Source organism: Topomyia yanbarensis, chromosome 3, assembly GCF_030247195.1.
Source record: "Topomyia yanbarensis strain Yona2022 chromosome 3, ASM3024719v1, whole genome shotgun sequence".
Classification (NCBI taxonomy): domain Eukaryota; kingdom Metazoa; phylum Arthropoda; class Insecta; order Diptera; family Culicidae; genus Topomyia; species Topomyia yanbarensis.
The window spans coordinates 118,818,051-118,828,098 of record NC_080672.1 but is presented as its reverse complement, the minus strand read 5'-3'; positions in this window follow the sequence as shown (position 1 = coordinate 118,828,098).

Below are 10,048 nucleotides of genomic sequence, written 5' to 3'. Positions count from 1 at the left end.
TTCAAGAAATCATACATCTCTTCCAATCTTGATGATGATTGAAAAAAATCAAGAGCTAATTATTTTTATTCACAAACAAACCTATTACTAAACAGATTAGTGTTCATATTTGTTTAATGAATTGGCAAAGAGTTTTGCAAAAGTTTTACAGGAAACGGATGATTTGCTGTAATTTAAAACAGTCAACTCTAAAAGAAAGCCTCGGCAAATTAGGTGCAAGTGCGATGTGTTCTCTTCCATGTGTCGGAAGCAAGTGATGCTGAAATTATTATCTATGTTTATAGTTTCTAGTTATTTTGATGGTGTCATCAATGTTATATTTACCAAATTTTATGTAAATTAGAAGCATTGAGTAATCAGTGCTAAGTAATTTTCTTTCGATTTGTGAATAGATTCTGAGCAGTTTCGCTCAGTAGATTAAATTCTGGGTAGTTTCCATTAGTAGATTAAATCATTGAAATATATATTTGACATTGTCCAAAACCCCACGAATTCCGAAATAAAACCTTCAAATAAATAAATAAAACCAAAATGTTCAAATATAATATTTACTTAATCTAGGTAATGTTCTCAAGTTACAACGGTTTTGCAAGATTGTCAAAAGTCAATAGAGCTAAGGCATTCTTGCTTTGTAGTGAAATCAGTAGTTTTTGCACTCACTTTACATTTTGACTTTTACTATAGTTTTAGGGATCTAGGAAAATCAGTCTACGATATTTTTAATTCATAAGTACAATGATATAAAAAGTACCTAAAAAGAATCAACTTAAATAGATAAAAAGATAGTTATTCTGAGTTGCCTGATAATGTTGTCGAAGATAGTCTTTAACCCATTACCTATGAGAGTCAAATGAAAAAAACATGTGTTTTTTTTCAGGATTGTTTTGATTACGACATGATCAGTATCATTTAAATTGAAAATTTCATAAAGTCGAGTTAACGCAAACTTCGGATGAAGTCAAAGAGCTAGTAATAGTAGAAAGAAACCTGATCATGAAAATAGGAGTTGAACCTATTTTCTGCATCTACAAATCGCCTGCCTTATCAGAAGATTGCAAATTTCGACATTCACTTTGTTCGGACATTCTTTGCAACGGTAAACTTTGATTTCACACTGATATATTCCTATTCATGGGGACAACCTTGACGTTGGTTTCGTTCTTCTGATTAGCAAATGCGTGTAAAGTTTCATGAGACGGGTTTTTGGATATTTTTCTACTCATTCCAATTTAGCGTCTTCTACAAATTGTAAAGGTGTATCGAATGTGTAGCATTTTCAAGCAGCGTAGCATGCAGCGTAGCATTTTCAAGCAGCCCTTAATACTTTGAGCTCTTGACTATTCATTTTTGTAACTAGAGAAATTTCTAACTTGTAAATCAAAAATAATCAAATTTAATTCGTCGATGCACTATAGCCTTTCTTGTAACAGGCAACATATTATTAGAGTTTTTAGTGTCTATTGTCTTATTTTTGGAATTGTTTTCACTAAGAACTTTTCATAATTACGTTCAGTTTCCAGTGATTGTTTCAAGTCATCAGAATTAATACATTTATGCAAGATTTTTAAGCCCCTCCCGAAACAAAATCCTGGCTACGGGCCTGGGAACTAGTTATCTCTTTCGCTCTACCCTTCAGCGATGACTCATTTTGCTTTGTGCGCTTGGGTTCTATCTAAGACCAGACGTGACAATCGGCTTCTTATTTTTTCTTCGACAGTCTTCTTTTCGCACATTTTCACCCTGCCGAAATCATCCTAACAGTGTTTTGCTATTTTCATTAATAAAAATGGAGTCTTGTTAATTTATTTTATGCCGGCAATATTTTATATCTTGAATCCACTATATTGATGAAGGGAACCGTTTTCCATGTCATGGATGTAAGTAAGGTTTGATGAAGCCATTTTCCGAAAGGCTTTAGATTATGGTGTGGTTTCTGTTATATTTTTGTTAAAGTTAACCAACCACGGTACGGTAAATGCATGATCAATACTTTTTTCACTTTGCTGCACAATTTCTGTTCAATTCAATTTCAATTTGAAAAAAGTCAGAATCAACCAATCAGGTGCTGGACCATCCTGACGTAAAATTGGAACAAAAACGCCCTCCCCCTTACTGTCTCGTCTTGTCTTAAGGTTCAATGTTTGAGGTAAACGTGTAGGTAGGTATATCTAATTTGATAGCAGGGTTACCATATTCACAGATTTTTTTTCACAATTTTTGATCACAGATTCTTTTTCACAGATGGCAGATTTTTGGCATTTCGATGAAAATTTCACAGATTTTTGGAAATATTGTGATTTTTCACAGATTTTTCGGATATTTATCACAGACTTTCACAGATTTTTTTCCTGTTTCAGTTATCACAGATGGTAAAAAGAGATTTTTGACCGAAAGACAGATTTCAATGTGGCATCCCTGTTTGTTAGCGGCTGCATGCGTAACCTGCATGATAGCAATCTGTGCTTTCTTTGCGTAGGGACGAAACAATTTTACGCGGATCGATGGAAAGCACAACGAATGTTTATTATTTACATTCGATCAATTCATTGATTCATTTCCACTCAGCCTATCCTATTTTGATTCAGCTAATAGGTACATACTACAAAGCCTATTTATGAATGAATTCACTGTCACTCGAAAAACCGTTGCAAAAACGCATCTAAGGCCATATATAAAATTGTTTTCGATTCTTGTATATTTAATGTTTCGATATATGATTAAGACATTCGCATTCGCTACATTTGTATGCGTACTTTAAGAAAGTTACAATAATGGCAAAATATAACTAGAAAGCTTGGTCTGTACATGAAATGTGATTATATTGTCAAAAATTTGATTCTTCTTCACCGGTCCGGGTTTTTTACCACACACAATTTTACAATTTTTAAAAGCTGATCTTGTACCATAAAGATTTAGTTCCAGATATTAGTTTGGTCACGGTTTTCTGTCTTCTTTCTTCAGCTCTTCTCGAATAAGTTTAATCGGATTCGATTACCTACTACAAATGATAACCAAGAAGGTTTGGTTCAATATGTAACATTCGATATTGATTGGTTGCGCTTAAACTATACGTAAGAAATATATTTGATTTATTATTACTCTAAACAAACGAAGAAAATAAATATTTTAAATTTTGTATTTTTTGTGTTTCGAATTCATCTCGTCAGTAACTAGCACCATCTGGGTGTCTAGTTAGACGATGTATCTGAACTAGTACCCAAATTAGCACTAGTTAGACACAAAAAATTCCAAACAGTTCACACGACATATGTGAACGCCTAAAGCCACATGTCCCGAGTGATGTCCCGGGAAGCAAATATAGCTCTGGTTTGCTGACGAGAAAGCGAAGACGAACTCTTGTCTTTTGGTTCAAGAAACCAAACGCCTGGTATTATGCAATAAAAATTGGACTAAACCGTTTTGCGCGTTAAGGGCACAAGACCTAATTTTAATTAAGTTTTGTATTTCCATCCGAGTGTCACTCGGGACATGTGGCTTTAGGCGTTCACATATGTCGTGTGAACTGTTTGGAATTTTTTGTGTCTAACTAGTGCTAATTTGGGTACTAGTTCAGATACATCGTCTAACTAGACACCCAGATGGTGCTAGTTACTGACGAGATGAATTCGAAACACAAAAAATAAAAAACTTAATTAAAATTAGGTCTTGTGCCCTTAACGCGCAAAACGGTTTAGTCCAATTTTTATTGCACAAATATTTTAAATTAAGTAGTATAGTCCTACGTCTACAGTTCGTGCAATCCCATAGGGCTGCCCCTTGTAGTGTATTTTGTAAAAAAGTTTACGTGAAAATTTCATTACCATGCTGCATGAAGTTAACTTTGATTGGGGATATCTTCTAAATATCACAAGCACGCAAAATTAATCGAGAATTATGTACTAGGAATCATGAACCATTTCACAAATACATGAACAATATTTCATGATTTCGTGAACAATTTCACGTGCATGAATGGTATGTCGTAACTATATTTTTTTTGGATGATGATGATGGTCCCACCTCATACCCCCACAAAGGTGTGAGCTGAACGATTTATCTAAAAGATAATTAATATTTTGATCCATAACAAAACCAGTTAACAAAAAGAAACGGACTGGTTCAATTTGCAGACATAGCCTTTCCTTCAAAAGAACGTAACCAGATACATTTCGAATATTCCGCCAACAACCAGGGTCCATCAAGAAAATTTCCATTCCGGGAAAATTTCCATTCCGGGAAGATACTTGATAGAATCGGGAATTGAACCCAATAGCTTCCATTTCCGATAATTCTCTGTAAGACTCCTCCCGCCTGACCAAGACATCCGTACTACCACCTGCTAAGCTGAGCAGTGACGAGCCTAGTGGCAGTGCAGAGTCCGGTCGAGTTATATCATCCACATCAGACCCCTTTATTGAAAGTTTCCTACCATTAACCCAAGGCAATTAAGGGATACTCCTATCCGAGAACATCCTTGATTGATCAGGAATTGAACCCGATATCTAGTAGTTATCAGAAGGAGTCATCAAGCCCCATACTCAACGAGCTAACTCCGTTATTACCATTATCGCAGCAATAACCGAAATTAACTCTATTGTCGAGCAAACAACTCCATCATCAAATCAGACCCTGATCACAACAAAAGTCTAAAAGCTTCGATTCAACCCGATGAGCTTTTAGTGCTGGTCACCATGTTCGATTTCAAGTTAGTCTCTATCTGCTTAGCGCGCGCGTGGCTCAGACTTTTGTAGACATCTCATTATTTTTTAATAACTTTAATAAACAAGTAACAAAAATCCATCATCATCATAGCGAATATAATAACTTAGTGTTACTAAATGCAAATAATAGAAGAGAAAAAAAAAATACAATCTTCGTGGTATTACATAGTTATTCAAATAACTCCAAAATATAAAAATTCAAAAAATCTGTCTACAAAGCAGATTTTACGTGTGAAATACATAGTGTTTTGAACTCCGCTAATGTTGCTGCACGTTTAATATGCCTAGGCATCGAATTGAAAAAACTTATTCCTTTGTACAACAAGGAGTTCTGTGATCTACTAAATAAAAAGTTTGGTGTTCTTGCATCCGACGCGTTTCTAGTGTTGTACCTATGCACATTACTTCCTCTTTCAATTCGATCATACAAATATCGAGGCAGCATTCCATTAATAATTTTAAAAATGAACACCATTGTTAAGTAATAAATTCTTTGCTTCACAGAGAGCCATTGTAATGCGCTTAGCATGAAACTAGAGGAAGTGTATCTGTTACATTTTAAAATTAATCGCATGATTCTATTTTGCAATCGCTATAACCTCAATATTTGTGTTTGATTGGCAAGAAACAAAATGGATGGGCAGAAGTCAATATGTGGTGAAACAATAGATTTATATAATAAAATTTTACTACTAATTGTTAAATCATTTTTCAGACGACACAATATACCATACTTTTTAGCAATCTTTTTGATGACATTGTCGATGTGAGACTTAAAGGTTAACTTGTCATCAATGATTATTCCAAGATATTTTAATTCACTAACGCGATCAATAGTCTCACCATTTATTTCAACGTTAACGTCAGGCCTAGTATTAGCCGAAGAGATGATCATATATTTAGTTTTAGAAACATTTAACTTTAATTGTTTAAATTTTAACCAACGAGCAAGGGAATGCAAATCTTCGTTCAAATGCGCCACGGCTTCATCTATATCCTTAGCTGCAATGAACAGAACAGTGTCGTCAGCAAACAAATTTAAGTCACAAAATCGTAAAACTCGCCTCATGTCATTTATATACATAATAAATAAAATAGAACCTAAGACACTACCTTGCGGCACTCCAAGAGGATTGCCGAGAGGACTAGATACAAAATCGTTGAAACTAGTTTTCTGAGTTCTATCACATAAATAGTTTTCAAACCACTTATGTGCTATCCCTCCGATACCAAATCGCTCTAAAGTTTTCAAAAGTAACGGTCTCGAAATTGTCTCAAAAGCGCGTTTCAGATCCAAAAATACAGTAAAAATAGTCTCTTTAACCTCGATTTTCTCTTTCCATTTTGCTAACACTAGATTCAAAGCGGTTTCGCAAGAGTGTCCCTCTCGGTATCCCGATTGCTCCGGAATTAGCAAATTATTATTATTCAAATAACTCATCAGCTGGCCCTTAACAACGAGTTCTAAAATTTTCTCTAATGTGTGCAACATGTTAATGGGGCGGTACTCTTCGGCTTTATCCGTCCCAGTAACTTTGGGAATAGGAATCACAAGTGATTCCTTCCAAACTGTCGGCACGTGCCCAGTTTGTAGCGATTCATTTACAAGGTCCAGCAGATCGTGTCCGATGACATGAAAGCAATCCTGTATCACTTTTGCGTTTACATTATCGATACCAGCCGATTTTCCCAAAGAAAAACAAATATCTTTCAATTGTTCAAAAGTGATTGGGTGAAATCCATCAAATCTACAGTTAATATTAATCGGCTGTGTTATTTCCGCAGGTTCACTGACCAGCTCAATACTTTGATTGATCAGTTGCACACTGTTAACGAAATAACTGTTCAATTTTTCAGCTATTATTTGCTCAGATTGTTCTTCTACCCCGTTAAAAGTTATGGACTGCGAGGAACTAGGTTTAGGTTTAATTAAATTCTTTAGGATTTTCCATAACTCTTTGCTGTTGTTTTGATGTTGATCGATCTTCCTTTGAATGTACTCACATTTGGTCTTTTTCAAAGCTCGTGAATAAATATTTCGCGCGTGTGTGTACCTATTCCAAAGACGTTCACTATTAGTTCTGCAAAATTTCTTGTACTTTTTATCCCTTTTACGTTTCAGGCGCAAAAGATCTAAAGAGTACCAGCTGTTCGAGTTATTTAAATTAACATACTTTTGAGAAACTAAACTATTTGTACACTATTTTAACACATTAGTTAGAACAGCTGCCTTGTTATCCAAATTTCCATTCAATTCCGTAAAATCCAGGCTTCTCGAAACCAGTTGAGACATGGCTTGTTTCGAGTATCTTTTCCAGCACTTAATTTTAACTTTATCCTCCTCACGGTTTGGTTCATTCTCCAGTAAAATTGAAATTGTCTCATGATCTGAAATTTTACTATCGGCCTCTACATACGAATAAACCCCATCAAAATTGGAATACACGTGATCTATCAATGTTCTACTGTGTCTGGAAATTCTTGTAAACTCACTAACCGTTTGCTTGAAATTGAAAAACTCAGCCAACTGCTTCAACTGATTCGAATTTTGATCGTTGAGCCAATCAATATTGAAATCGCCCGAAATTACATTAAGTTTGCTTAAATCAACGAAATTCTCCCACCAGTTTTCTAAAATTTCTAAAAATCGTCGATCGCTAGAACTAGGAGAATGGTATACTACTGCAAAGTTTCCCATCTGCATGCCTCTTTCAACTGATATACCCAAGAACCAATTATTATCAACTGCTTCGTTTAACCGAACGTTGAATTTAATCGATTCTTTGGCGTAAATAGCAACTCCACCGGTATGTCTGGAATGAGATAGGCAAAAAGCAACTTTATAACCCGGAATGCTATACTGATCAAATGCATCAGCATCAACAATATGTGAAAAACCAACAATGGACGTTTGTTGTCTACAAGATGTCGCATTGCAACAAAGTTTGTAGACAACCCAGCTATATTTAAACATAATATTTCAGACAGCCTCCCGTTTATTAGTTGCTATTCACTCAACAATACGTTGCTTTTTTTAGATTCTAGCAGTCTCCGATATACTGAACACTGCTTACTAAATGCCGCATGGTTTACGTCCAAATTCATTTTGCGTTCACTATTCTTTTTTATACAATTTACACATTTAAAATCAGTTGACGAGCATTCAGATGTTCTATGTGCTCCATTACATCTGGAGCATGTTTCTTTATTAACGCATCCCGTACTCTTATGACCAAATTCTCCACAGTTGAAGCAGCGCAGCACGTTAAAGGCCTCTAAAACAGAACACCTATCCCAACCAATGTTCACCGTACGGGCTGACATCAGGCCGCTATAAGTGTTCTTATCAACTTCAATTATAACATTGTATTTGTTATATTTGAAGCGTGGATTTTCAAAATTGGCAACAACTTTAACAAAATCGACCGGAATGCCCTCATTCTGATTCTTTAATAAGTCAACGAAAACTCCCTCAGAGTATCGATCACTCATCCCCATTATTTTCAACTTCGGTTTACCGGGTATCGGTATAACAGCATTATACTTTTCACCCAGATTGCTTACAATGTTTTCTTTCACCGATTCAATATTATCCCGAGTTGCACACTCCACAATAATCGAGCCATCTTTACCGTTTTTAAAGTTGCTAATTTTGTGCACCTTTGGATCTAATTTATTTTTTAATTCATTCCTCGTGTCGTCACTCGATTGCAACGGCTCGACTGGTTTAATTACAATGACCGGGCGAGCCTTACGTTTCGTTTGACTTCTAGTTCTAATTTTATTCGTCCCAGTAGCTCCCGACAAAACATTCGCGTAAGTAATTCTACTATTTTTATCAAAAACCTCGTCATTATTTCCATCATCGTCTATTTCAATTAACATCGGTTCATCTTTTTTATTCGTCAAAATTTTTCGTTTTCTACTGGGATTCCCGTCAGATTCAGAATGAACCTTCCTATTACTAAAATTCCTCTTTCTGTTCATTCCAATTAATTCAATTTCACGCTTAACATTTTCATTTAAACAACTTTTCAAATCTTCCAACTTTTTGGCAACACTGTTTTCCAAGCTAGCCAATTTACTCTCGAGAGAGAGGTTGAAAGACCTGATCAATTTTTCTATTCCGTTTTCTACTGCGATGTTTATCTGTGCATCGATGTTTTTTCGGGTATCAGTGAGAGACTCAGAAATGGAAGCGAATTGTTCCATCTTCTTATTCAACTCAATGGATATCGAACTGACATCCTGCACACCAGAAGACTGATTTGATAAACACTTCGCACACTTGTAGCAAAGACTTGCATTATCGGCCACCCAATTTACCATGGCCTTTGTTAACCCGGAACATTTTTGATGATATTTATCACCGCAAAAAAGACATACAACAAGGCCTTCGGCGAGACTCACCGTGCTCGTACACTTTGCACACAGGCCGCTCATTATAGGCAAATTAAACTACAGCTGGAGAAGCGGGTCAATACAAAAGAACAATATAACACTGCGTCTTCCACTGCGGGCAAGCTTATAAAGCCAGCCGCAGCGAAATGAAATCTGAAAATCACAGAACAATAATAGTCTGTATGACTACACACTATACTTATCTGAATGATATTTCGATTAGCAATAGGCGCCCACAAAGTTTTCAACGAAAAGTAAAGTATTTCACACGATTTAACCGATTAATGTTTACGCACTCTTTCACACAAGTTACCATATTCACTTTCACAAAAGCAACTATAGACACTTTATATACAGACTATCGAAGTGTCAAAAAGTGCAGCCAAACGAGCATGAGAGTTTTGAGAGGTGAAGTACAAGAGGAAGCCCATGCAAAGCTTATGGGAGCTTCCATGATGCCAATTTACATTCATGGTTGCTAGTTTTGCTGTTTTCCTCTCCTCAAGTCTGTTGTATAAAGTGACTGTAGCCGTAACTATTATACTAGGATTCATGAACCTGCTATTATACTTGATATTATGAACCAGTTCACGAATACTAGTTTACGTACGGACAAATTTAAACAGTTTTATTTACTTGAAATTACAAAATTGAAAATTCCTGTAAAAGCACGTAGAAGTATTCCTTCTATTAAGAGGGAAACAGAGCACATTGGTTCCTTGATTAATTGCTCAATCTCATGGTATAAAGTATTTTTTGTCGCGCATAAGAAATCCGCAACGCATGTTCTTCTTTCGTGGCCACTGTACGATAAATCAAGCGAAAAACAACAGTATAGGAGGCTACACTGATTTCATGATCATCGCCTATGCAACCGACCTTTTTTTAAGCGAATACTGAACGCCTGCAGAAGACGTAACCGTTTA